The sequence below is a fragment of the Panicum virgatum genome, chromosome 3K, assembly GCF_016808335.1.
Source record: "Panicum virgatum strain AP13 chromosome 3K, P.virgatum_v5, whole genome shotgun sequence".
Classification (NCBI taxonomy): domain Eukaryota; kingdom Viridiplantae; phylum Streptophyta; class Magnoliopsida; order Poales; family Poaceae; genus Panicum; species Panicum virgatum.
The window spans coordinates 47,404,560-47,429,598 of NC_053138.1; the positions used below are offsets into that span (position 1 = coordinate 47,404,560).

The 25,039-nt window shown below is 44.9% G+C and overlaps 1 protein-coding gene and 1 long non-coding RNA gene across 2 annotated transcripts in view; one reads left to right on the forward strand and one right to left on the reverse strand.

Moving 5' to 3' along the window:
- The window catches only part of LOC120699385 (probable LRR receptor-like serine/threonine-protein kinase At3g47570), a 94,783-nt gene that overhangs the window by 14,431 nt on the left and 55,313 nt on the right, over positions 1–25,039 (reverse strand). The window lies entirely within an intron of this gene.
- On the forward strand, positions 1,461–8,370 carry LOC120699387. Its single transcript, XR_005685384.1, has 2 exons — positions 1,461–1,756; positions 8,017–8,370. It is a non-coding gene; the product is annotated as an uncharacterized LOC120699387 (long non-coding RNA).

Consider the following 25,039-nt stretch of genomic DNA (forward strand, 5'->3'; position numbering starts at 1 on the left):
CTTCTCGTGCCGCGCGACCATGCACGTTCGTGTGTTGGCCCAAATTGTGCACCAACAGTAATTTTTGCTCATACTAATCCTGAACCGATCGCGAAGAAACGGAAAGAAGAATCACACCTCTTGAGCTTCTCATCCAGGTGCCCTGTTTCCAGCCGTGCCTAATTTACTCTGTTCTTCCGCCATTGACGCTCTCCATTTCCTTCAGGTACTTGGGAAAAAAGATCCTTGTTTTCCCAGAGGAGAAGCGACGCATGCCTGATTTCGCCTCACTAGTTAAAGCACAGAGCACAAGGCCAATTCTGGGTGGAGTTCCATCGAATTATTGCGGTTTTTAGATGCATCAGCAGTCTGACTCAGACAGGGACGAAGATTCTGAAATTGTTGCATCCATAGGGATAAAAACAGAGCTGGAAAAGAGTAGCTCAGAGACTCCGGGTTTATGTCTGGATACTCCGGACAAACGTTCGGATATACGGTCATAGAGTTGGATACTCCGGGTATATGTCTGGATACTCTAGACATTCCGAATGGTGATCCGGAGGCTCCGGGTTTGGCAGAGACACTCAAGAAAACTTTTTTGTGTGGTTTGTTGCGCCTGCGGAGAAACTGCGCCGCCATGGAGGGGCTGCGTGGTCGAGTGCGTGCGCCGCCCTAGCATGATGGGAAAGGGATCGCGGGAGCACAGGCACTGTGGGTCCCCAATTTTTTATTGTTGGGGAGAAAAAAATGGGGAGCTATTGTAGATCACTACTACAAAATTCCATTAACCGAGGCGCTTTAAAATTGCCTCGGAGGTGGGCACATTAAAAAACCGCATCAATTAATGCCTTCAATTAACTAAGACGGTCATTTTTTATTAACCGAGGCGGTCAAAAAAACCATCTCGTAAAATCGATTAACCAAGGCGGTCACCATTAAAATAATAGCCTCGGTTAATAGTTCTATTTTCAAAGGCGGTCACCATTAAGCTAAAGTAGGCTAAAGATCGATTCCCACCATCGTGTGGGCGTATCTTGACAACAACGCGCACCATGTTATTGGAGACAAGAATTTAGAATGGAAAAAAAGGAAGCAGATGCTGTGAAAACTTTCGTATGGCTTTGTCCAGAAATCTGGTAGCTGTCGGGTTCTTTAATTCCCGGGAAAGCTTTGTCCATATTGTTCGTCCACACGACAAGCAAGGCTAAGCAGCACTGCGTTGTCTGCGAGGAGTAGCAGCAGATAAAACGTGTGCTTGCTCTGAGACTTTTTGGCCTTGACGACGATGAAAGTTCGATTCTAACGCATATCATGAACTCTCGGGTCGTCGGTCTCTTAGGCGTGGACTCGATCGAGTCGTTACGCGCAGTCACAAGTCATCGTGTCCAAATTAGCCAGCAGTGTGATTACATGGTTAATTACATGATGACAGGTGATGCGTTTTCATGTTTTGTCGCCGTGTGAGGCCATAATTGTAGTCGGCGCCCGCTACCGTGTGAATGGAGGGATACGCACAACACATGGTAGGAGTGCTTATATATATATAGGTGTCTAGAGGACGGGTATAGCTGCATAGAGATCGAGCATATACATTTACAAACAAATAAAAGCACTCCCAACACTTCAGAGTTAACATAGGATGGTGTCTTTTCCACCCAGAAGCCACCAGATGTATCGGCATCTGCTCGAACTTGCTGCCATCGTAACCGCGCTGTTGATGCTATTTTGTCTTCAACTGTCGGTCGGCCAACACGGTCATCATACTCCCGATCCCCCGGTATGCACATATACATACTACGAATTCAGTAGATATGAGTTATACTTGCATTGTACAACAACGTTTGCACCCCATGCATGTATATTCTGCTTGCAAGTTTGCGAACTGTCAAAAACTCAAAACATGCAACTGATCTGTCAAAACTTTTCCTAACCCATTGGGTTCGCTAGATAACCATCTGTGCTTATAAGGATGATGAATTTGCGTGAATGTAGTCTATTATGAGCACTTGCATATTATGACCATCCATCATGGTGGTCCTGGTACACCAAATTCGCTGGCATGTATACGGACTATGAATTCCGTACATATGAGTTATCTTTGCGCATCCCCGGCCAACTATGATTGCATATACACCCATGTATTTTCTGCTAATCTGCTTGCAAGTTTGGTGAACTGTCACAAAAACTCTCTCTATATAACTCTGTTACCTTTAACGTCATCTGTTTACCTAAAGGAAACACTGACCCACTCTACGCGCTATCTATTCTTCTCACAGATGGATGGCACAAAAAGTACATCAAGGGGTGTATATACATGCCTTTGTAGGGATGCATGTGTGCATGCATGTATATATTCAAGCGCTTATGTTCCACGCAAATAAAATACCAATGCGCAGAACTCATTTCTAGTTACCAAGTTTTCATGTATTTGATTGACCGCGGGCCACGATACGCCGATCATTTCTGCGTCCATTATTAGGAAGATGTGAAATCTGAGTCCCTTCGGGTTTTGCTAAATTGTGCCCCGTGTCTGCTCCTCTTTTATCAACAAGAAACCACAACATAAATGTCATCGCCAGAAACTCAATTGGAAAAGTACATCATCTGAACAACGGTGCGCTTGCCACATTATTAATTAATTAGTATTTTTGCTTTTTTTTGGGGATGATTACGCTTTCTGTATACAACAACAACATAGCCTTTTCTCCCAAGTGAGTTGGGATAGGTTAGAGATGAAACCCAAAAGACACAAAGGTCACAGTTCAGGCACGTTGATAGTTAGTCTCCAAGTGCTCCTATCCAAAGCTACCTCTTCAGAGATATTCCAATCCTTAAGGTCTCTCTTAACCGACTCGTCCCAAGTCAGTTTAGGTCTACCTCTACCCCTCTTTACCTTATCGACACGCTTTAGAACCCCACTACGCACCGGCGCCTCAGGAGGCCTCCGTTGGATATGTCCAAACCATCTCAACTGGTGTTAGGTAAGTTTCTCCTCAATTGGTGCCACCCCTACCCTTTCCCGAATAACTTCGTTCCGGACTCTATCCCTTCTTGTGTGCCCGCAAAATCACTGCAACATCCGCATCTCTGCTACACTCAGTTGCTGGACATGTCGCCCTTTTTAGGCCAACATTCAGCACCGTATAACATCGCCGGGCGAATCGCTGTCCTATAGAACTTACCTTTTAGTTTTTGTGGCACCCTCCTGTCACAGAGGACACCAGATGCTTGATGCCATTTCAACCAGCCAACTGAGATTCTATGCCTAACATCTTCATCAAATCATCTCAAGTTGTGTTCGAGACGTTCAATGTCTTTATTGTATAACAATTTTGTAAAATGATATGTGTTAGTGAGTCAACAATCTCATCTAATAGACCATACTAATTACTGCAGACAGGTGCGGGCCCTAGATCCCGAGCCTCCAGTTTTCCCATAAGATGATGATTGATGAGAATACGATAAAAAGATTTCCCGCTTCAGATATGGAAACCATAGTAGATGGGGCAATATACACTGGTGTCTATCTATAACTATCAATCTATTGTATATTTTTCTTAGATATTCACGAGATGCCTTAAATGCATGAAGTTTGAAGTGTTATGATAGTAGGTGACAATGAAGTTGTGTATCAAGTCTACCTAACTAGTAAGGTTCCTTATGGTGAAATTTTTGGTGGTCGCTGATGTGCTCGTTAATAGCGAGACGTTTATATATCGTAACTTTATCAATCTCAAATTGAATCTTCCGGTTTAATCTCTCGAGGTTCTTAGGGGTATAATTGCGTGCGTGTATGTGAACATCTGAGTTTGTGTTGTGTTTAAAAAAAAAACTGTATATTGTCCCTGTAGGTTTCAGATTTATCACCTGATGATCTTGTCACACTGTATGGCCGAGGCTCTGCAAACTTCTATTGCGACGTTTGTTTCAAAGTTCAGAGCCACAAATACTATCACAGCTTTTTATCAAAATAGGCTGAACAAGGAATGCTCGGTATGCAGAGGGCAACAACAAAAGCTATAATTATAAACTGTTTCTGCTGATATGTTCAAAACCAGGAGTTCTAAAAGTTTCTAATGAAAACAAAAGGTTAGAATCAACGATGAGAGATCAGATGGTAGTGCATCATCAAAGAAAAGAAAAGAGTTGTTGATTTACCTGCAGTTCATTTTAACTCAAGCATTAACTCAGCCACTACATCACAAGCTTGATGTACCAACCAGGCAACACAAAACTGCAGCATATACCTCTTCAGTTAAAATAACAGATAAGTAAATGGTATCTATTTCAGAATGAGCTTACACACAAAAAAAGATTCCAGGTCATTCTCAAAAGGTTGATAATTTCTATACATGCCACATAATACAGGAACAATATCACATAATCAACAGTATATTGGAGCAAGAATAATATGCTCAAAGGCCACATGTACTATCTAATGACAGTTCCACTTCGATTTTAAAGAAATCATAATAAGGTTACATATGCATTCTTCTTATTTTATCCAAAAAAATCATGTCAACATTCACCATTGTATAATAAAATTTATTTGTAGCAATGCTCATCAGCAAGCAGCAGCAGCATCAAAATAAACGAGTGCAGGTCTAGTTTCATTACCTGAACCGGATTGGAGGTGAGCAAAAGAGAACTCCAGGTGTTGTCCAATAGAACATAGTACCAACTCCTCACGCAGCCTTGTTGGGGGTCAGTGCAGGAAATTTGAGAGAGGGCCAGCGATGGATTCATGAAGACAGCACCCAGACCTCCTCACCCGCATGTCTCCCTGCAAGATAGATTGGGGAGATTGGGCGCCGGATTTGGTGTGGGCTATCACTACTACAGCCTCCCCTATCACCGCCGGTTCTAAAAGTGCATCACCAACGGTTTTGGGTACCGTTGGATTTAAGTCGATTGTGATAGCGGGGCCATCACCACTGGTTCCAGAACCGGCGGTGATGGAGGGGGTTCATCACCGCCGGTTCGTGCGCCAACCGTTGGTGATGTGCACCCATCACCGCCGGTTCGTATCTGGAACCGGTGGTGAAGACCTTTTTCCCATCAAAAAAAATATTTTTATATAATAATATTGTATCATTTGTACAATATATATAATATATAATTATAGCAGCAGAATTCAGCCATATGAGCTCATACATCAGATGGCAGCCATGTTGAAGTTGTCAAAATTGAAAAGAACTAGTAATGATAGATCTAGCAATTCATCCTGCTGCCCATATCTAGTTCTGAACCAAAAGACCTTTCAACTTAGGACAGAGAATACATATTACAAACTGAAATTCAGTAAGCACTAGTCTTTTACCACCATTTTCATGTCCCAGGAGTGCCACACACTCAAGTCTAGAAAGAATTACATTGAAGTCTTGCATACATTTTTTTTACGACATCTATAATGCTACTTCTATCTGTCTAAGTTCCTGTCTATTACATATGAAATGCAACAGCAAATTTGGAAAGATTTGGAAGAACCATACCTTGTTAGAGATGCTGCATATAAAAGGCACATGATCAAGCATGCTTTCTATGCAGACAAAACTACAACTGCAACAAGAAAAATGTCATTTCAATTTACCTGATCCCAATGCTGCGGACCAGTCCCATAGAAACAAGTTCTTCCATCGCATGGCATGTTGTTTCCAATGAGACAGTGGTATCAATGTCAAGCACACTATCATCACCAAGAGCACTAGAAGTTGTACCAACTCCTGAAGGAAATCAAAATGCTCTATTCAGTGAGACACATACATATTAAATCTTCCTAAATACTATGCAAAATTAAGAGTTAGAATTTACCAGTATGTCTAGTAGCTACTGGGAAGTGAACAAGATAGGGATCAAGATAACCTAGCTGCAACTTCTTCGAGCTGTCCTTACAGGCTTCAATCACATGACCGTGATCTGAATTCCATAGCTACAGTCTTAACAAATAGAGATGTTTCAGTAGAATGAAAAAAAGAAACATTAGTTGTCATCATGCACAATTAGGAAATGGTGGTTTCCTAGTACAGAGAGTAGGGCTTTGAAATTTAGATAACCTTGGTTGTGATGAACAGATCCTCCCTCTTGACAATTCTGGTTTGCAAGCTGAGAACACTAAAAGAGGCCACAAGGAAAGTCAAACAATAACATGAAACTGACATGAATGAGACAAACGGCATCTCAGATTAGTTCACATGACAAGCAGTGGCGGCCACGGCACCTCGGCCATCCGAGCCATCGGGGGCACGGCGCCCCGAGGGGAGCGGCGGCCCAAGGTCCCGGGCCACCGGAGACACAGCGCCCGGGGTGAGTGGCGGCGGCGGCGGCCATGGACCTGCGGCCACCGGGACCACCAGGAGCACACGCCCCAGGGCAAGCGACAGCGGCGACCACTGATATCCGGCTAGGCGTACCTCGGATCCGGTGAGAAGGCCGGATCCAGCCCCGGTGGCCGGCGGCGGTGAAGGGGCGACAAGATTTCCCACCTGGAGGAGGTGGGAGGCTGGGGGGAAGAGAGAGGTGGGAGGGTGTGGGAGGGGCGAACAGGCGGCTACCACTGCCTGCATCGTTGCCGGCGGCGGCGGCGGCCACTGGAGGCAGCCTGGGGGCGGAGGCGGCGGCGGCAGCAACCAAAGGCGGTCTGGGAGTTAGTGGTGGGGAGATGGACCGGAGGAGGAGGTGAGTGAGAGGATAAGATTGGGAAAAAAATAAAATGAGAGGTAGAGGATAATATGGGGTGGTGTTCGCATCACCGCTAGTTCGTAACGTCTATCACCACCGGTTCGTAACGTCTATCACCGCCAGTTCGTAACGTCTATCACCGCCGGGTCGTGTTACGAACCGGCGGTGATGTCCGTTATATCTATCACCGTCGGGTCGTAATAAGACCCGGCGGTGATGACGGCTATCACCGCCGGCTCCATTTTGAGCCGGCGGTGATAGCACATCACCGCCGGTTAGAATAGAACCGGCGGTGATGAGGCGTTTGGGATAGAGTTTTCTGTAGTAGTGTATGGCAGCCGGACGGATAGGCGGCGCTGCACGCCCCTCCACCTAGATCTCCTCATCATCGCTGCTGCTGTCGATTTGGGGATGGGGCATGTAGCACGACGACAAGGAGATAGTGTGGTGGCTGTGGCCGGGATTGGGGAGAGTAGGTTGTCGGATTTGGCGTGGGGGATGGCAACCGGGGGCTGGATGTCATCGGATTTTCACGTGCGGCGACAGGCTGATTAGGAAATTAAATGAGCAGACTCGCGCCGCCAGATTTAGTTCTGAACAGGGGATGGCTGGGGGCACGGATTTTGGTAGAGGCCGGGCACACGATTTTGGTGATGAGAGCGTGCATGGTGCTCGGCGGCGATGGCAGGCACGGCGGCGATTCGGAGGCGGCGGGTGGGTTTGGGAAGGGGATGGACTCTAGGATTTGCAATAGCCCATCGAGAGGCGGGGCGAGACTTGTATTGTATTAGCTGCAGCCCACCGTTTTAACTCAAGTATTAACTGATCAGTGATGCATTTTAGCACGTTCACGTGCTTTTATACATTGGTGACGCGGATGGACAAAATGTGTCACTGATAAAACGTGTCACTGATAATAGGCTCAACATAGGTGACGCATTTTAGCTTATCCATATCACCTATGTTGTTATACATCGGTGACGTGGATGGACAATGTGCGTCATCTATGAGTGGCGTGAACATTGGTGACACATTTCTTTGAGCCGCATCTTCGATGTGAGCACATCGGTGACGCATTTTATTCCATGCCGAGGGGAACAGACATACAAGTGACCCTTCTGGTTACAACGTGTCACCAATATCATATAAATGACATAGCTCAATTATGTGCCACTGAATGGGGTGTCTTCTTTATTGTGTTTGTAGTATATTGTTTGTAATATGTCTCGCACGTGTGGGCAACGGAGCACTGACTATTTCTACATCGACCGTTAGGAAAATGATATGTATGTGTCCACTGTCTAGACTGGAAATTGTGAGTTAACAATCTCATCTAACAGATCATACTCATTGTTGCAGCAGGAGGCACGTACACTTGCAGGCCCTGATCCCACTTTTCAAGTTTCAAATCCTCCACATCATGGTTGATGAGAGAATACACTACAATTTCTCCGGTCCGATCATGCAAAGCGCAGTGCCCTCCGACCACCCTAACACGAGTAGATGAAAAATTAGGGCCTGTTTGGAAGGGCTCCGACTCCTCCAAAAACGGCTCTAGCTTCGGCTCTTTTGGTGGAGCGACTTCTGTAGTGGAGCTGAAGCCGTTTTGAAAAATGTTTGGCAAAACAGTTCATTTGCTTAACACATGCATGTCCAAAGAGATGGCGACGACTTCTTCGTATTATCTAAAAGATGAAATGTCCAACCTACGCTTATTTCTTTCCTATTTTTCCTTCTTATTAATTTTTTCTTCACGTTCTCTCTCCTCCTTATCCCCTTCTCCCGCACACGCCTCTCTCCCTTCTTTCCCTCTCTCCCATCTCTCTCTCATTTCTCCACTGCACTGCTCGGCCGTGCGCTCTGCCGCTGGCTCTGCCGTGCCGCCGCCAGATCCGCCCCAGTCATGCACTCTGCCGCACTGCCACCGGTTCTGCCGCAGCCGTGCGCACTGCCGGCCCCCTCTGACGTGGCCCTGGGCACCGCGCCGCTGGCTGCCTCCGCCCTGGTGGTGCTCTCCCATGGCCGGCCCCATCCACCCTCACAGTCACCACGCGCAAGGAGTTGGAGTCCGGGGGCAAAGACGACATGCGAGATGGGAGGAGCCCGAAGAGCCGCTTGGGCCAGAGCTCCAGAGAGCGCAAATTCCAGGGCTTCACCACTGGAGCTAGATGCGTGCACCCCGTTTGGGAGGGCTCCGGCAGGAGCCGGTTTTGGAGCTGCTCTTGGAGCCCTGACAAAGGGGCTCTCAGTTGTTTATCCCAAGTCGACCCATTATATATAATAACAGCCCACGTATAATACTTATGACGAAGGACTTTAGTTCAGGCAACGTACATTATATATAATAACGCGTGTATATGTGTTGTAGTTTCTTTTTCTTTTCCTTTGCATGCATTTCCTTCCAGGTGTATTTTTGTTACTCTTTATCAAAAATATTGTAGTAAATAAAAATATTAATATACGCTAATAAAATTAAGTATTTGAAAGTAATGTCCATCAATAAACAAGAAAATATTTTACATTAATAAAATTAAGTATTCTCATCAGGCCATGGGCGCGCCATCTTGTGAATGCAAGGAGTAAGTGGCATGGAAGGGATTTTTGATTGCCGTGTCCGATCCTTGCTTCAAGCTGCGGAGATCTCTCCCCATCGGTAGTGGTCACCGAGTCAGTGACGACCAGACCAAGACTAGCTAGATGAGCCTGATCTAGCTCACGTACTCCTCCGTTCCAAATTATAATTTGTTTATTTTATTTTTTTAATTTTAAGTTTGACCACTCGACTTAAATTATTTCTTATTTTTTAAAAAGAGCGAGTGATCAAACTTAGACCACTTTCAAATTATAAAGTTCTTCAAAAATAATTTAAATTTGACTATGTTCGTATAAATTTTTAAATAAGATGAATGATCAAATTTGAAATAAATAATCAAATGAATTATAATTTGGAACGGATGAAGTACATCATATGGTAAGCTAATAAGAGTGCGCTTATATATAGGTGTCCAGCACTCCAGCATGGCTGCATGGGTATAGCTGCTTACCGAGGCCCTGTTTGATTTGCGTGCGCTACTCGCACTAAAAAAATCTTGCATGCATGGAGTACTAAACAAAGTTTATTTGTAAAACTTTTTTACAGATGGATGCAACTTTGTGCGACGAATCTAATTACGGTAATTAATCCATGATTTACTACAGTAATGCTATAATAACCATCCTCTGATCGTGCGGTCAAAGGCCTCATTAGATTCGTCTCGCGAAGTAGCGCTGGGATTGTGGAGTTAGTTTTGCACACTGCCTTCAGTTAATACCTATAATTAACGGTCAAAGTTTGCGCTACTTGCTAGCGCAAGAAAACCAAACAGGGCCCGAGTGAGCATGTACATTTATTTACAAACAAACAAAATCATTCCCAACGACACTAAAGATAGGATGGTGTTTTTTTCCACCAAGAAGCCATCAGGTGTATCACCGTCTGTTAGAACTTGCTGCCATCGTAACAGCGCTGTTGATGTTATTCAACTGTCGATCGACAATAATGTACGTATATATATTCTGCTTGCAACTCGACATATAGCTCTATTACAACCTTTTCTCTTTTTTTTTGCGAGAAGGGAGAACATCACATTAACATGATAAGATCAAGTACAGTGCTTCCCCTTTTGCAGAAGGGTCCCTACGAAATTCAGCAAATACAAAAAAGACCCCCTTCTTCTTCCTGAGCTCTTCCCGGCTGTGCCTCTGCTCAATCCGATTCGCTGCACTCCAAATCGCATCACCCCCATCCTCACCTCGCATCCAGACCAAGAAAGCACCACCACAAGGTAAACCGCAAGAAATCCTCGGTAAAAGAACATCGGCCGTAGAACTTCCCTGTCTAACAACCCAGACTCGCCAACTCCATTGCAAACCAGAGCACAGCATCAGCAGATCGATCAAGAACAGCAACCAAAGAAGAACCAAACCATCCCACCATCGCCGCAACCCGCCGCCGATGAAGGACGCCGGAAACGGCCAGTTGCGATTACGTACTCCAAGAGCGAAATCACGCAACCCAGCAAAGAGATCTGCCCTCGCCGTCAAGGAAGACGATGAGCCGGAAGCAAATCCCACCAACGGGGAAGAAGTCCACCACCTCGCAAAAGCAGAGAAGGAAATAGACCTCCAAAGCCCTCCGCCGGCCATGTCGCCAAGGACGCCATCGTCGTCGAAGAGCTTGAGGATTATAGCACCTCGGCGAAGCAGCAGCACCACCGCCACCAAGAACAAAAGTAGCAGCTCCGCCGCCATGGACGACTGCGAGCAAACCCTAGGCGAAGCAAAAACCCTAGCTACCCTAAACAAACTCGCATGGCGAATCGACAGACCCCATCGGAGACAAAGGGATCGACGAATTGTCGCCGAGAAGCAGCAGGCTCCCGGTGGACCCATCGCCAGAGCCAAACCTAAACTACCCTAGATCTACTCCTATCTTGGTAATATGCACAGCCGGCGGTCGATTCCGGCGGCTCCCCTGCTTCGCCGGCGCCGGAGGGGACGCCGGAGAAGAGGGGAGCCGCCGGAATCGGCCCCGGAGACGAATCGCCGCTCCGCTCGCCCTGCTTCTACTGTAGCTGTAGAGAGAGGAGGAGAAGGAAAGCGAAGTGCTATTAGAGCATAATCTATTACAACCTTTTCTATAAACCATTGGGTTTGCAAGTAACAACTGTCACTACAAAAATGATTTGTAGGGGCTCCTGTAACAGTTCACCCACCCCTGAAAATGTATATCTAGGAGCAGGTGATGGTGTCACCCGTCTCTGGAAATGGCCACCATTTTTAGGGGCGGGTGATGCGATCGCCCACCACTAATAATGCATTTATACCAAAATTGTAGATCTTGACGAGATCTTAAATTTTGTAATTGATAACTTTTCCTTTAAGGTCATTTAATAGTCCAAAAATTATTATAAGTTCTCTAGTTTCAAAATCTACAAGTTTTGATTTATTTCAAACAACCTCGGACGTAGAATGTAGAGTAGTTCCATATCAATATTTTAGTGGTAAGATTTAAAATTTTGTAGTTTATACATTATTCATTTAAGAACGTTTAGTATCACAAGATCATTTACTTGTTGGGCCCTAGATATGACTATAACTATATAGTATCTCATACAACTCAAGTTATATTTTCAACCTTTATAAAAAAGAATTATATTTGGCATATTTTTTCTGTATCTATAATTCACAATAACCATAATATACAATTTTCAATTTTTTTGATTTGTTCATCTATATTTAAAGATTTAAATGAATTATAAGAATAAAATAGAAAAAAAAAATTGGAGCAAGTGATGGTGTCACCCGCCCATAGAAATAGATTTGTAGGGGCGGGTCATGGCTTCACCCGCCCCTACAAACCGATTAACATATCCCATAGAGTCACAAGTGACTGTGTAGTGTTGTGAGTGGAGGGAACGCGTGAGGCTTGAGGTTAGCGGTTCGAACATGGTTTATGCAAGTGTGCATATTTCATCAAAAAAATTATCTAGGGGTGGGTGAGATCATGATACGCCTAAAAATCATTTTTGTAGTAGTATACTCCCCTCCTTAAAAAAATATTAACCCCCTTGGTGCACACTATCTATCCTACTTACAAATGCCACAACATGTGGAAGGGTGTATATGCATGCGTTTATAAAGGAGAGTGTCAGTGCATTTATGCAAAGTCGCAAACGTTTGCATTTGTATTATGTTTCACACAAATGGAATACCATGTGGAGAACTCATTTCTAGTAATTACGAAGTTCAGTGTATTTGATTGACCGTGGGCAAACAAAACACTGACTATTAGGAAGATGTGAAACATGAGTCCGCTCTGGGTTAAAGTGTGCCACTTGCCTGCATCTATTTTATCAATAAAAACTGTAACACCCCGGACGATTAATCATCTTACCTTAGGACAAAACACATGATTAACCTCATTATTAGCACTAAGTATGCATACAAAAAAAAATTAATTAAATTAAATTTTTGCTAGCATTTTAACACATGTGATGACGATTTCTCTTTTAAAACACTCTGGTTTTTAAATTTCAAATGAAAATATGAATTCACCAAAAATTGAAATGAATTCTCTCCAAATTTGAATCTTACACGTGGGCCCTGATTGTCATCCTCACCCCTGCCTCTCCATACCTCTCCCTGTACTCAACACGGCTCGGTATGGAGGCCGACGTCTCCCGAAGCTCCTCACCGCCATGCGCTGGCCGTCGGAGAAGCTCGCCCCATTTTCTCGGCCAGCAACATCGCCAAGTCATCCACGCCCTCCTCCCGAGCTCGCCATCTGTCCTTCTTTCTTTCTCTCTCGCGCGCACTCTCTTCGTCCTCCCTAGGACAGAGCAAACCGTTCGTGCGCCCACTCCGCTGCCGACCAAAATTCGAGGCCCTCTCCTCACCGTTCCCAAATCCACTGCAATGCTAGCTCCCTCGTTATCGTAGCTCAGCCCTTGACCCTTCATGCCTAGCGCCGGCCTCCTGCCGCTTGGGAATCCAGGATTCGCTAGCCGCCGGGCCTCCCACGCCACCGAGATCCGCCCGACAGTGATCTCCTACCTCCGGTCACCGTTTTCTTTGCCCAATGGCTCAAATCGACCCTAGGTGATGCACTGATGCACGTGCTTCCCTCGTTCCCTCGCGTTCTGTGAGTTTCCACATCCGTTCCTGAGCCATGCCGCCACCAGCATGCTGCTGCTCGCCGCAAGCCGCGCACACGGGCCTCTGTGCCGCGCCGTCGAGCTCCTCCACTCCGCCCGGCCCTCATGAACCCTCCCATGGCCGCCCCATCACCGACCTGCCTCGCCGCCGGCGAGAGCGCCGCCGCCATCACCACCCGTGCTACTGCTCCCGTGGACAGCCCTTCTCCGGCCATCCCGGCATCAACCGAGACCACCCTCCAGTAGCCCTCGCCTCCCTCGTACTTCCCCACCCTTTCCTCGCCGCCGGGAAGCACCACCATCGCCGGAATCGAGCTCCCTGAGCCTCCTCTGTTCCAAAAATTGCGACTAGGGACCCCACGCAACAATAGAAACAAGTGCAGGGGCCTTTCTGCGATGTCTGTGACTCAGGTGAATAGTGCTACGAAGGGTTTGTTTGCAATAAATCGGCCGAAATTTTAGAAAATCATGGTAAATCATAGAAAAGTCAAAAAAATGCAAGCTAAAATTTGTTGGATTCCTTGTTTTAAGATCTACAACTTTCCTTATAGGTTGATCTTTAGTTTCTAAATAGTTTTTGCTCTAGTTTAAATATTAGTTTAGGTGGCTATGAAATTTGAAAATACATAGTAAATTGTAGAAAACTCATAAAATGGCAAATGAGGACTTTTTGGAATCCTTGTAAGTAGGTCTATCAAGTGGAGTCATAATATGATGTGTGTTAGTCGAAAGTTTTTTCTGTAAAAATAGATTTATGCAGGTTAGGTTTTTATTGCTAGTCTTAATTGTCTTTTTCATAACTACAGTTTTATTGCTCAAATAAATGTGAGATTTTTAGGCCATGTTAATCATGTGATGGTTGATGACTGGCAAAAATTTCAGGATTTTAGGTTTGATAGTTTACGAGCTATGGAAATAACAAATGTTCTATGTTGCTTTGCTCCTATTCTAAACGGACATGAAAGATGGAATTGTTTGGCTCATTTAAGATTTGAATCATGCTTTAATGATAATAAGAAAGTTGTAGGTAACTTTATAGGCTTTCCAAAAAGTCTAGGATCACCTTTGATGGATGTTTGGATCTCAGTTTATGACCGAAAGAAGTGCTTGCTGTGCTGCTGTCTAGTAACTGCATGTTTGGGTTGATTACTTTAGCTTACTCTTGTTTGACTAGACAGGTTTGGTTAACTCTTGATTAGTGAATGCTTGCAGTGGCTTGACTTAAGTTAACTTGTATGTCATGCATGATGTGCTTGCCATCTCCTATGATATACTTGAGTGAGTTAAATAGCTCTACGTGCTTATGTTAGAGTGTTGTACTTTTATGAATGCTTGGCGTATTGCACTTTTATGCATTCATACATATGTATTGTTGCACCTCATTTAGGTACGATAGATGAACCACATGAAGGACGTGATGTTAGAGCCGAACCAAAAGACAATGTTTGGGGGACATATCCAGAAGATGGAAAGAACCAGGAGTACATGCTTGGACCGAAGATACTCGCCAAGCGAGTGTCATCTAACAAACACTTATCTAATGTTGGATTCCAGGCAAGCCCCGGTGTATAACCCAGTATTTTAAATTATGAAACATTATATATATATATATATTTGTGCATTATGTTTTAGGAATTGTGTGAAACCTTAGTTGCATAATCACTAGGTTCCCAGAGTCTTATACTAGTATGTGTAGGTCGATAGCACTGCCATGCTAAATAGGACTCGGTAGAAGTCAAGTAATTTTCTGTTACTCGCGAGATATATGATGTCTTTATATTTCAGCAAATGAGCTACTGCATTCAAGAATGAAAGGAAATGAAATTTGAGACCGGACGGGAATTGTTTAGCCCCATCTGTGTCGGTTAAGGACCGTCTGTTGTCTGGCCCTGTTGATCGAGTTTGAATAGTACTAACCGCATGCTGGGAGTAGGAGGTAGTCGAAACCAGTAAACTGCTTATCTTGTTGCACTCCGGAATCCGAACTATGCAAGCTTTTCTTGGTGTGGGATGAGGGCGGGGGAAAAGGACCTAAACCCACCAACGACCGAGTTGCTTGCGGTGTCGGGTTGGGGGTTGACCTTCGGAAGAGTGCGACCATAGTTCAAATTGTCAGTAGTGAACTCGCGAACAGTTGCCATGTGCTCTCTTCGGGGTGCACGTGTCGTGTTGGTTAGGTCCACCTTGCAAGGTTAAATCGGATCGATTCGCCGTCAGTCGCTCTCGGATATGAGCACCTTGGTCGCAGCATCGCATTGTAGTAATATTTTATGGAACATGTATTATATCTGTTGATGATTATTGTGTAATACAAATTTAATGCTCCACCATGATTGCTCTAGTTAGGAGGCAAATATTAGATGATGGTTACCCATGTAAAATCTTGAGCTAAAATATGGAGAATAAGGATTCACTTTTAGTTGCTTTTTCCGCAAACAAACCCACAGCCAGAAAGCTTTGCATGTCTAGATATGTGGGCTAAGTATACCCAATAGTCGGGTAAGTTTTGCTGAGTATTAGTATACTCAGGGTTTGTTGTTTACCCTGTTTTAGGTATAGGAGCTAACCAGGATAAACATCGGTGGGCTCGATGTGACGTCCTCACATTTTCGTAGTCTCAAGTTGGTTTCTTTTGTTCTCAATTAAATTTTCTACTTTCAGGTTATATTCTCTCCCACTGCTATCATTTCTTATGAAATTTCTAAATTTTGAATGATGTTTTGTAAAAACTTTATATTATATTATATTGTACTCTATTTTTGTAAAAGTGTATCATGCTGGTACTGTCTGCGCTCGCCATTATGCGAGACTACTGGTGATGTTTCGATCGGACCGTGGGTTGGGAAAGAGCCGTCAAATTAGACCATTAAGCTAATCCGCCTGATGTGTTCATATGATGGCCATTACTCTTAATTTTGAGTTTTAATTTGACGGTTTTGTCACAGCTGGTATCAGAGCCGAAACGCACCAGGGATCGTACTAGCATGATTATTTTCGGTGTTTCAAAACTAAAAATGAGTTTTAGAAAAATACGCTTCTTTGCGCTTAAGGGATTAGGAGAGATTAGTTCGTAAACCCTATATAGTACTTGGTTATTTATTAGTGGTGGCTATATATATACTCACTGACTTCCAGCATATTTCTTTCTGTTAAAACTTAATTTGTTGCACAACCTTTACTTAATATTGTAACGACGCACCTACGTCAAGGTAAACAAGGTAAGCATTCTTGGTAGTCCCTTAGAATAGCCCACGTGTTTCATACGTACGTGGGTCCCGTATGATGAGCATACGAGGAGGTGATAAGGCTAAATTCAAACGAGTCTGTCGCTATCTACCGCCTAATATGGAGCGCGGACTTCCCGCCGTGTGATTGCAATCACGGCCATCTCGTAAGGCAATGTTACGAGATGTAAATCTGTAATGCAATTGGCCATGACCGTATACCCTGGGACACATTTACCCTTGGATGTCCCATAAGGCGATTTGTACGGGAAGGGAATACGTTGCCTCGGTAACGTATGCAGCGCTGTCCATGCAGCGTTGAACGCATGGGCGCCATCTCTATAGTAGATGGTGATGTATGTGTGAATATGTGGGCAACTGTATATGCGTTACCCATGAGGCGTAGGACATATGGGGGCCATTCATGTGTGCTGGCACGAAGGGTCCAGTCGTGGATATATATGTGTGATTTTTATTCTGCAGGTACACTAACCACTCTTACGTAGGAAAAATGTGTAGCAAACGGCTAGTATATATAGGGAGAGTACGTATGGTGCCACTGAATTATTCCATATATTGCCATTGTTTGATTGGCAAAAAGTTTTTTTGTGAGGACGTATATGTCATGCATGCATCATATCATTTTGTTGGGTTTTTGTGCTTTTGTTTTATTAACCTTTTCGAGTAATCTTCTTCACACTTATGCCCATCTCACAATCTATAAATTTGAACCTGATCTGATCAAGTAAGTAGAAGAACATGAGCGCCATACCATATCAATCCGGGTTTCTGGATCGAACAATTGGCATACAAAGCTATGAATCTAGTAGTATTGTGAATGTTTATCATTTCCGAGGATAAGCTCTTCCGGCCGACCTTGGCAAAAAGTTTTTTTGTGAGGACGTATAGGTCATGCATGCATCATATCATTTTGTTGGGTTTTTGTGCTTTTGTTTTATTAACCTTTTCGAGTAATCTTCTTCACACTTATGCCCATCTCACAATCTATAAATTTGAACCTGATCTGATCAAGTAAGTAGAAGAACATGAGCGCCATACCATATCAATCCGGGTTTCTGGATCGAACAATTGGCATACAAAGCTATGAATCTAGTAGTATTGTGAATGTTTATCATTTCCGAGGATAAGCTCTTCCGGCCGACCTTTTTGCGTCAAGATTTAAGATTAGGATGTTAACCTTAGGTGAAACCCATAGCCACCATAATCAACTACAGTTATCCAATCCAACATCGGTGGGCTCGATGTGACGTCCTCATGTTTTCATAGTCTCAAGTTGGTTTCTTTTGTTCTCAATTAAATTTCCTTCTCTCAGGTTATATTCTCTCCCGCTGCTATCATTTCTTATGAAATTTCTAAATTTTGAAAGATGTTTTGTAAAAACTTTATATTATATTATACTCCATTTTTGTAAAAGTGTATCATGCTGGTACTGTCTGCGCTCACCATTATGCGAGACTACTGGTGATGTTTCGATCGGACCGTGGGTTGGGAAAGAGCCGTCAAATTAGACCATTAAGCTAATCCACCTGATGTGTTCAAATGATGGCCATTACGCTTAATTTAGAATTTTAATTTGGTGGTTCTGTCACAAAAACCAAATAAATTTCATAAAAAAACTCAACAATATTTTTTATAATGACGCGAAATCAATTATTGGAAGTGTACATATGATCTGAACAGTGGTATTCTTGCTACATTAACTAATTAGTATTTCTGTCGTTGTTTTCCACCAAAAGAAAGATGAGTGTTGGGGATCGCCACCTCCGAATGGCACGTGGTGAAGGTTGTGCTTGAAACCACGTGCGGCTGTGAAGGTCCTTCGACTCTTTGCCCTCTTAGATTCTTTGTTGCAGGGTCATCTGCGGTGCGGATCGGAGGTTACTACCGACCTTGAGAAAAGCAATGGAATATCCCTACGACCTTTGGTGCTACGAAGAGCCTGCCAAGGGTCGCTCGGAAGTGAAGGCACGTGAAAAACATGAATAGGAAGCCGGAGGTTACCTTCGGGGTTACCAAAGAATCATGATTCTTTAGGGGTAGACAAATGGTACACTACAAGCTTTGGAAATGCTTTTTTGATGGAATAACCTCCGAATATTCTGAGCAAGTAGGGGCATTTTAGGAATCTTGTAATAGAGGTAGGGGTATAAATACCCCTACCTTCTCACTATACGGGCATGATTTTTTTGAGATTATAGTACACATTTTTTATATTCCATTCTCATTGTGCTATCAGACCTCCCTTTCTGCTTGGACGTCGCTAGTTCGAACCCAACAATGAGTCTGCCTTTTGTGTTTGAGACATAGGAAATCCTCTCAAACTTGTGCTTGAGACATTAAATGCCTTCAAATAAAGATTTTGTAAAAAAGATATGTGTCCACAGTTTAGACTGGAAGTTGCATTGTTTTTTTTTATCAAGAACTCATCCTGCTTTTAAAGAAAGCGATAAAGTGTTAAAGTTATTACAATCCTGCTGGAAACCAGCTTCGCCAAAGAACGGCACCGGCCACAAGAGGCACAGAGAAAACGAAACTCGTCCTAGAACAGACTCCAGCAAAGAAGTCCTAGTATAGACTCCAGCAAAGAAATCAAAAGAACTCAACAATCGGAGGCTGAGAGCGTCTAAACTTAACAAAGTCTGAAACCCACGTCTTCAGCCTCTCCCTTGTGACTTCCAGCTTCCCTCTATCAGCTTCACACAAAAGTATCCTCCACTTCTGCAAAAAAAAAGATCAGATTTATACAGCACGTCAATCGGCGAAGAGGGGAAGATCTTCTCAATCATCATCTTGTTTTTGTTTGTCCAAAGTGCCCACGCTATGATAGCAAAGTGGAAAAGTTTTAAGTCATAATCCTCACACCCCAAAGGTAACCAAACCCCCAAGAAATCTGCCATGCAAGATGGCGCCCTGTCCCAACCCAGCGCCTCCTTGAAGCAACGCACACAGAGGTGGAAATAATACAGGCAAAAAGGATATGATCCACATCCTCGACCACTCCACACAACAAGCACCTACTATCACCTTTCCAGTTCTTCCTTTTAATATCTTCACCTGTCTGTAACCTGTTTTGGAAGGCTAGCCATAAAAAAATCTTAAGTTTCATGGGCATTTTTTCCCATAGTTTTGCAGTCTTTTGCTGACAACCCCTTCAAAAGATAGCAATCTGTACATGGATTTGGTCGTATACAGTCCAGATTTTTCAAACTTCCAGTGCACTTCGTCCCCCTCCTCACCCAATTGATATCTGTTTAATTCCTTTAGCAAGGCTTCCCACTCTTTCACCTCTTCTTCCCCAAAGGATCTTCTAAAATTAATAGACCACTCCTCTCCATCCCAGCAATCACAGACCATAGCATCTTTGTCCCTACAGCAATTATAGAGCCTAGGAAACACCTCTTTCAATTTGGTGTCTTTAACATTTCTCCCAAAATTTTGTCTTCTTGCCATTATTAACTTTAAAAACAGCCCCCCACTCAAATTTCATTTTCACCTTTTGCAGCCCCTTCCAGAATTGTGACCCATGAGTGCCCCTCCAGTTGGCCAAGCTGGATCTTTTTAAGTATTTTATTTTCAGCAACTTGCAGACTTGGTCCCCCTCTTTATCCCTGTACAGCCCCCAAATCCATTTTATTAAGAGTGCTTCTTTAATTTTCTGGTATTCATAATGCCTAGACCCACAAAATCTTTAGGAACACAAACTTTCTCCCACTTCACCATGTGATATTTAAACTTGTCAATGTCTCTCCTCTAAAAGAATTTGGATCTTATACAGTCCATTTGTTGATGATTAGCAACAAAAAGTAGGAACACTCCCATCACGTAAATTGGAATGCTACTCAAGGATGAATTAGTCAGAACCAGCCTACCCCCTGAAGATAAGTTCTTCCCTTCCCATGGTTGCAATTTCTTTCTCATTTTTTCCAGAGGCCCCTCAAAAGCTTTAATGCCCAAACTTTTATCACTCATTGGCAAACACAAGTAAGACATAGGTAAGGAACCCAGCTTACAATTCAACATCTGGGCAATTCTAATATGTTCCCTCTCATTGACCCCAAAGGTGATTACTTTACTTCTAAGATAATTTATTTTGAGCCCTAACATCCACTCAAAGCAATACAGCAAGAATTTCATGTTGGTAATGTTCTGATCATCATGCTCCACGAGAATAACTGTGTCATCTGCATACTGTAAGTGAGTCAAACCCCCTGGGAATAGATGCAGTATTACCCCTTTAATATGCCTCTTCTGTTTTGCTTTCATAAGGATATGATCAAGTGCTAATATGCAAGATGTGTTTTTATCCAAATGTCTTACACGTATTTTTATCCAAATAAACCCCTAAACCACACTCCACCTTTAGAAAAATGCAAGATGTGTTTTTGAGCTAATATGCAGGTTGCAAGCACACTTTGGCCCGACATAAGATCAAAAAACTATCAGAGCACCGATTCAAGCTCAAACGACCAAGTGTAGCCCAAGAACCGAAGCAAATCCAGTTAAGACAAGCCGTGCCACGACTTTTGGACAAGAGGAGGCCCAAACAATTCCACCAGAAGAAGTTTGGGGGCGGTTGGCGCCACAGGGTAGCCGGCCGGCTAGCCCATAGGCCCCACCGCCTTACTCCTTCGATGTGACAGCCTCTCATTGGTCCTAGACATCGGTTCTTGGAGGTAGAGCTTCTGCACGGCCATGGCTCCCTCCTATAAATACGAGGGAGGGGGTAGAGAATAGAACACACACACACATACCCCACACCTCTCCTCACTTACCTCAAGGCGTTCTTGCTTAGTCTATAGGCTTAGTGGAGTTTAGGAAATGTCTAGGAGTCATCAAGTCCCCGGAGTTGCTCGGGAGTTCTGGTATGGGTTCATCTCTAGTCCTCTTTTGTAATTTCCGGTCGTTTGTAATAGAATTAGACTATGGTTACCGATATCTGCTTAAAATTTGTTATGAGTTATCGGATATATGCTTCGTGATCTGGTTGCATTATCATTCGATGCTTACATTGCATGATTACCCTGTGCTTGCGATGGTTAACATATTGGCCTTAGAACACTTTCAACTATTCCAGTATTCGTATGTTTGCTCTAGTGTGATGTCTGCCCATCCAGAGGGTGGGGGCTCTGCACGGGATGTTAGAGTATTGCTTACTAATGTAGATATGGTGTCTAGACTAGATAAGTGTTGCTGGATGTCACCCTTTCCCACGGATTGAGAGGTAGCCGGCAGGTGGTGACAGCCCTGTCTGAGCCCTAGTAATCCTTCACGTTCGGATTGGGGGATAGGAGGTACATAAAGCTGCCTAGGTGAACGGGCTTCTCCCGTCAGCTAGAGGAGCGGTCTCCCTGTTGTACTAGTTTAATCTTTGACAATCTAACCATAAGATAGCATAGATATAGCTAGCCTAGCACATCTGACTCGAGCTCTAACATCTGCCTTTCTCCCTGCCTATAGCATCTTTTATTTATTTATCTTTGAGGGTAGTTTGTGTGTGTGTCACACTACCTCCTACCATGTTATCTATCTTACTCCTATTTATGCAATTGAATATCCAATCTAGATCAGTTCATAAACTAGCCTATGTACTTCCATTCGCCGTCTTTCCTGCGGAAATATAAATGACACATCGGTATACTCCCGGGTAAAATGCTACAGCGGTATTCCGTGCACTTGTGGATGTACTCGTGGTTCATGAAATATCTGCCACCCCTTTGGCATCTGCGGGCATCATCGCTGTCATTCAGTGGTGACGTTGGTAGGCGCCTATGACATCCCGAAAAATGCACCAAAATAAAACACGCGCTAATAATATTTTTCAAAACTCTTTTTCATCGTTGAGCCCAAACCCTATTTCCGCCCAGAGCTTTCCGCCGTCCCGACACCCGACTTCATCGTTCCACCCTTTTTCCGCTGACCGTGCTCCTCTCTTTTTCCTCGCCGCTGTCCCATCCCGCGCCGCTTGACCGCCGGTCAGCCACGCGCGATCGATCGCCGCGGTCGGCGCTGACGCATCTCCCCCTTTCTCTTTTTCTTCCCCTTTTCTTTTTCTTTTTCCCTTTTTCCCATTTTCTTTTCTTTTCTCCATTTTTCTTTTTCTTTTTTTCCCTTCCTTCCTTCTCCTCTCTCCTTCCTCTGCTCCCGAGCGCCACCCGGCCCGGCTCCCCTCTGCCGCTCTCCTCCCTCGCGCCTACCCAGCCCACGCACCGGCCCTGCACCACCCACAAGCCCGCGCGCGCTCACCCTCGGCCGCCTCCGCACGCCCAGGCACGCGCCCCGCGCACACGCTCCACGCGGGCCACGACGCCGCTCGCCGCGCTTGGCGCCGCCCGCTCCGGTCGGTGCCACCTCCCTGCCCCTGCACTCACACGCGGTCCGAGCGCACGTACGCGCGCGCACCGCCGCTGCCACCCCCGCTCGCGCGCACACGCAACACCGTGGCCTCCCTCTGTTCACGCCCTGTTATCGCCATAAATTAACAGGTTAATTTATGGGCCGGAAGCAAGATGGGATTAAAGCAAAAGACTGAAGAAGACTTGTAAATCGGCTCCTGCGTGAGCATCTGGGCCACATGGGCCATGTATCTTTAGATTTAGTTCAAGGTTAGAGATAGAGTCCGATCGGGACAAGATTAGTTTAGATTGTTTCCCAAGTCTCCGGACTATAAATATGTATCCTTTGTTATTCGTAAGGGAGCGTCATCACGACTCGCAAACAACAATTCTCGGCGCATCGCCACCCCTAATCCTAGGGTTTCATCCAAGTAAGTGCCATGCTGCCCTGATCGCTTCTTGCGATCAGGGCAGTATTGTTCTTGCTTTTACCTTGGTATTACTCGTACTGAAGCGTTTTTGATGGCGAGTAATACTAGTTATCATGATGTTCGTAGCATGGCTTTTAGTAGATCTGTTGTGCTTCGTTGCTTATCATCTGCGAATATCATGTTGTCTCTGTGCAGTCACGTTACAATCTCACGCTAGTTCTTATCGCATAGAATTAGTCGCACAGAGGCAACACCCTGCTTCTTTCATGTCTAGTAGATCTGATCTGTTATGGTTCGCTCTTATCTTAAGAGTTGGCATAATATCTGCTAGGTTAGGCCTTGCAAATGGATTGGATGATCCAGTGGTGTAATAGATGCTTTATCTTAGTCTTGATAGGGATTGTTCCGGGAATCGGCTTTTGCTAGTTCTTAGGCCTCTGTTTTGGGTTGTGGTTTAGTTGTCTGTTATATTCGCTAGGCCTAGTCACGTGTAGGATGTTCCGATCTAGCAGTGAAGCTGTTACTATCGTGGATTAGATCAATTAGATTTAATTGAAGCAGTTTTATAGTTATTTGCTTTATTTACCATATCTGGATACAATCAGATCCCATCTGACACCGGGACTCGATCGGCTCTTCAAAGCCGATGCAAGAGTCGTCCAGGGGAGCCGACCACGGCTCGGACTTACGTTTACACGTGTCTTTGTATGCAGGAAACTGTTCGGAGCACGTCTACACCCTCCTGATCGGTTATAGGTCAGGTGGCACGCCCGGTTTTCACACATCCTCCGGGCGCGTGACAGAAATTGTGGGCCGTCGACGAGGGAGCAGTGCCTCTAGCGCACTAGCAACCACCCGGCTCTTCGTGTTGCCCGTCGCTGCTCGCCGGTGGGTTTCGACCGACAACACATTCTGGCGTGCCAGGTAGGGGCGACTCTTGGCAACAACATCCACTGCAATGATGACTGGAGCTCAAGATCAAGAACCCGCTCCCAAGTCCGTCACGTATGAAGAGCTTCCTCCTGAACACAAGAAGAAGTATGATGAGATCAAAGCTCTGCTGGAAGCCGATCTCATCGGCTCTTTTGAGAGGACTCGCAACCATGGCATCAGGTGGAAGGGGTTCTCACCAGAAGGCGCTCTCGACAATGTAGATCTGTCTGTACCATCTGAAGAACGCACCAGAGCCCTGCGTCAGGAGATGAACTACATGGTGGCCCATGCGCTTCATCGGCACTCTCAGAGCCTGATGAACGAACTCGAGCGCATGGCGCATCGCGTCATCCAGGAGATAATCAAGAACTAGTACTCTCCATCGGGGCCAATCCTGGGGAGTCACACAGAGGAAGCTGCACTGCATTATAGGCCGCAACTGCCATTCTCATTTGCAGCTCCCAGACCACAGAGCTCGCCGATCTACATCATCCACAAGATCGGCGGTGATCCTGGAGAAGGCCAGTTCCTCACACGGCTACACGTGCGCCTACATCCCTGACAGCGTCAGTCCAGCACGCTCGGTGCAGATGGTGAACCCAGGAACTTCTGGAGCAGACGCAGAAAAACATGCGTGGCTGGCAAAGTACGCTACTGGGCCGAGTGCTGAGCCATCGGCCCCAGGAGTTCTTAGTGTGGAGCAGGTCAGTGCAATACTCAGAGACCAGTTCGGCATCCTGCCCAAG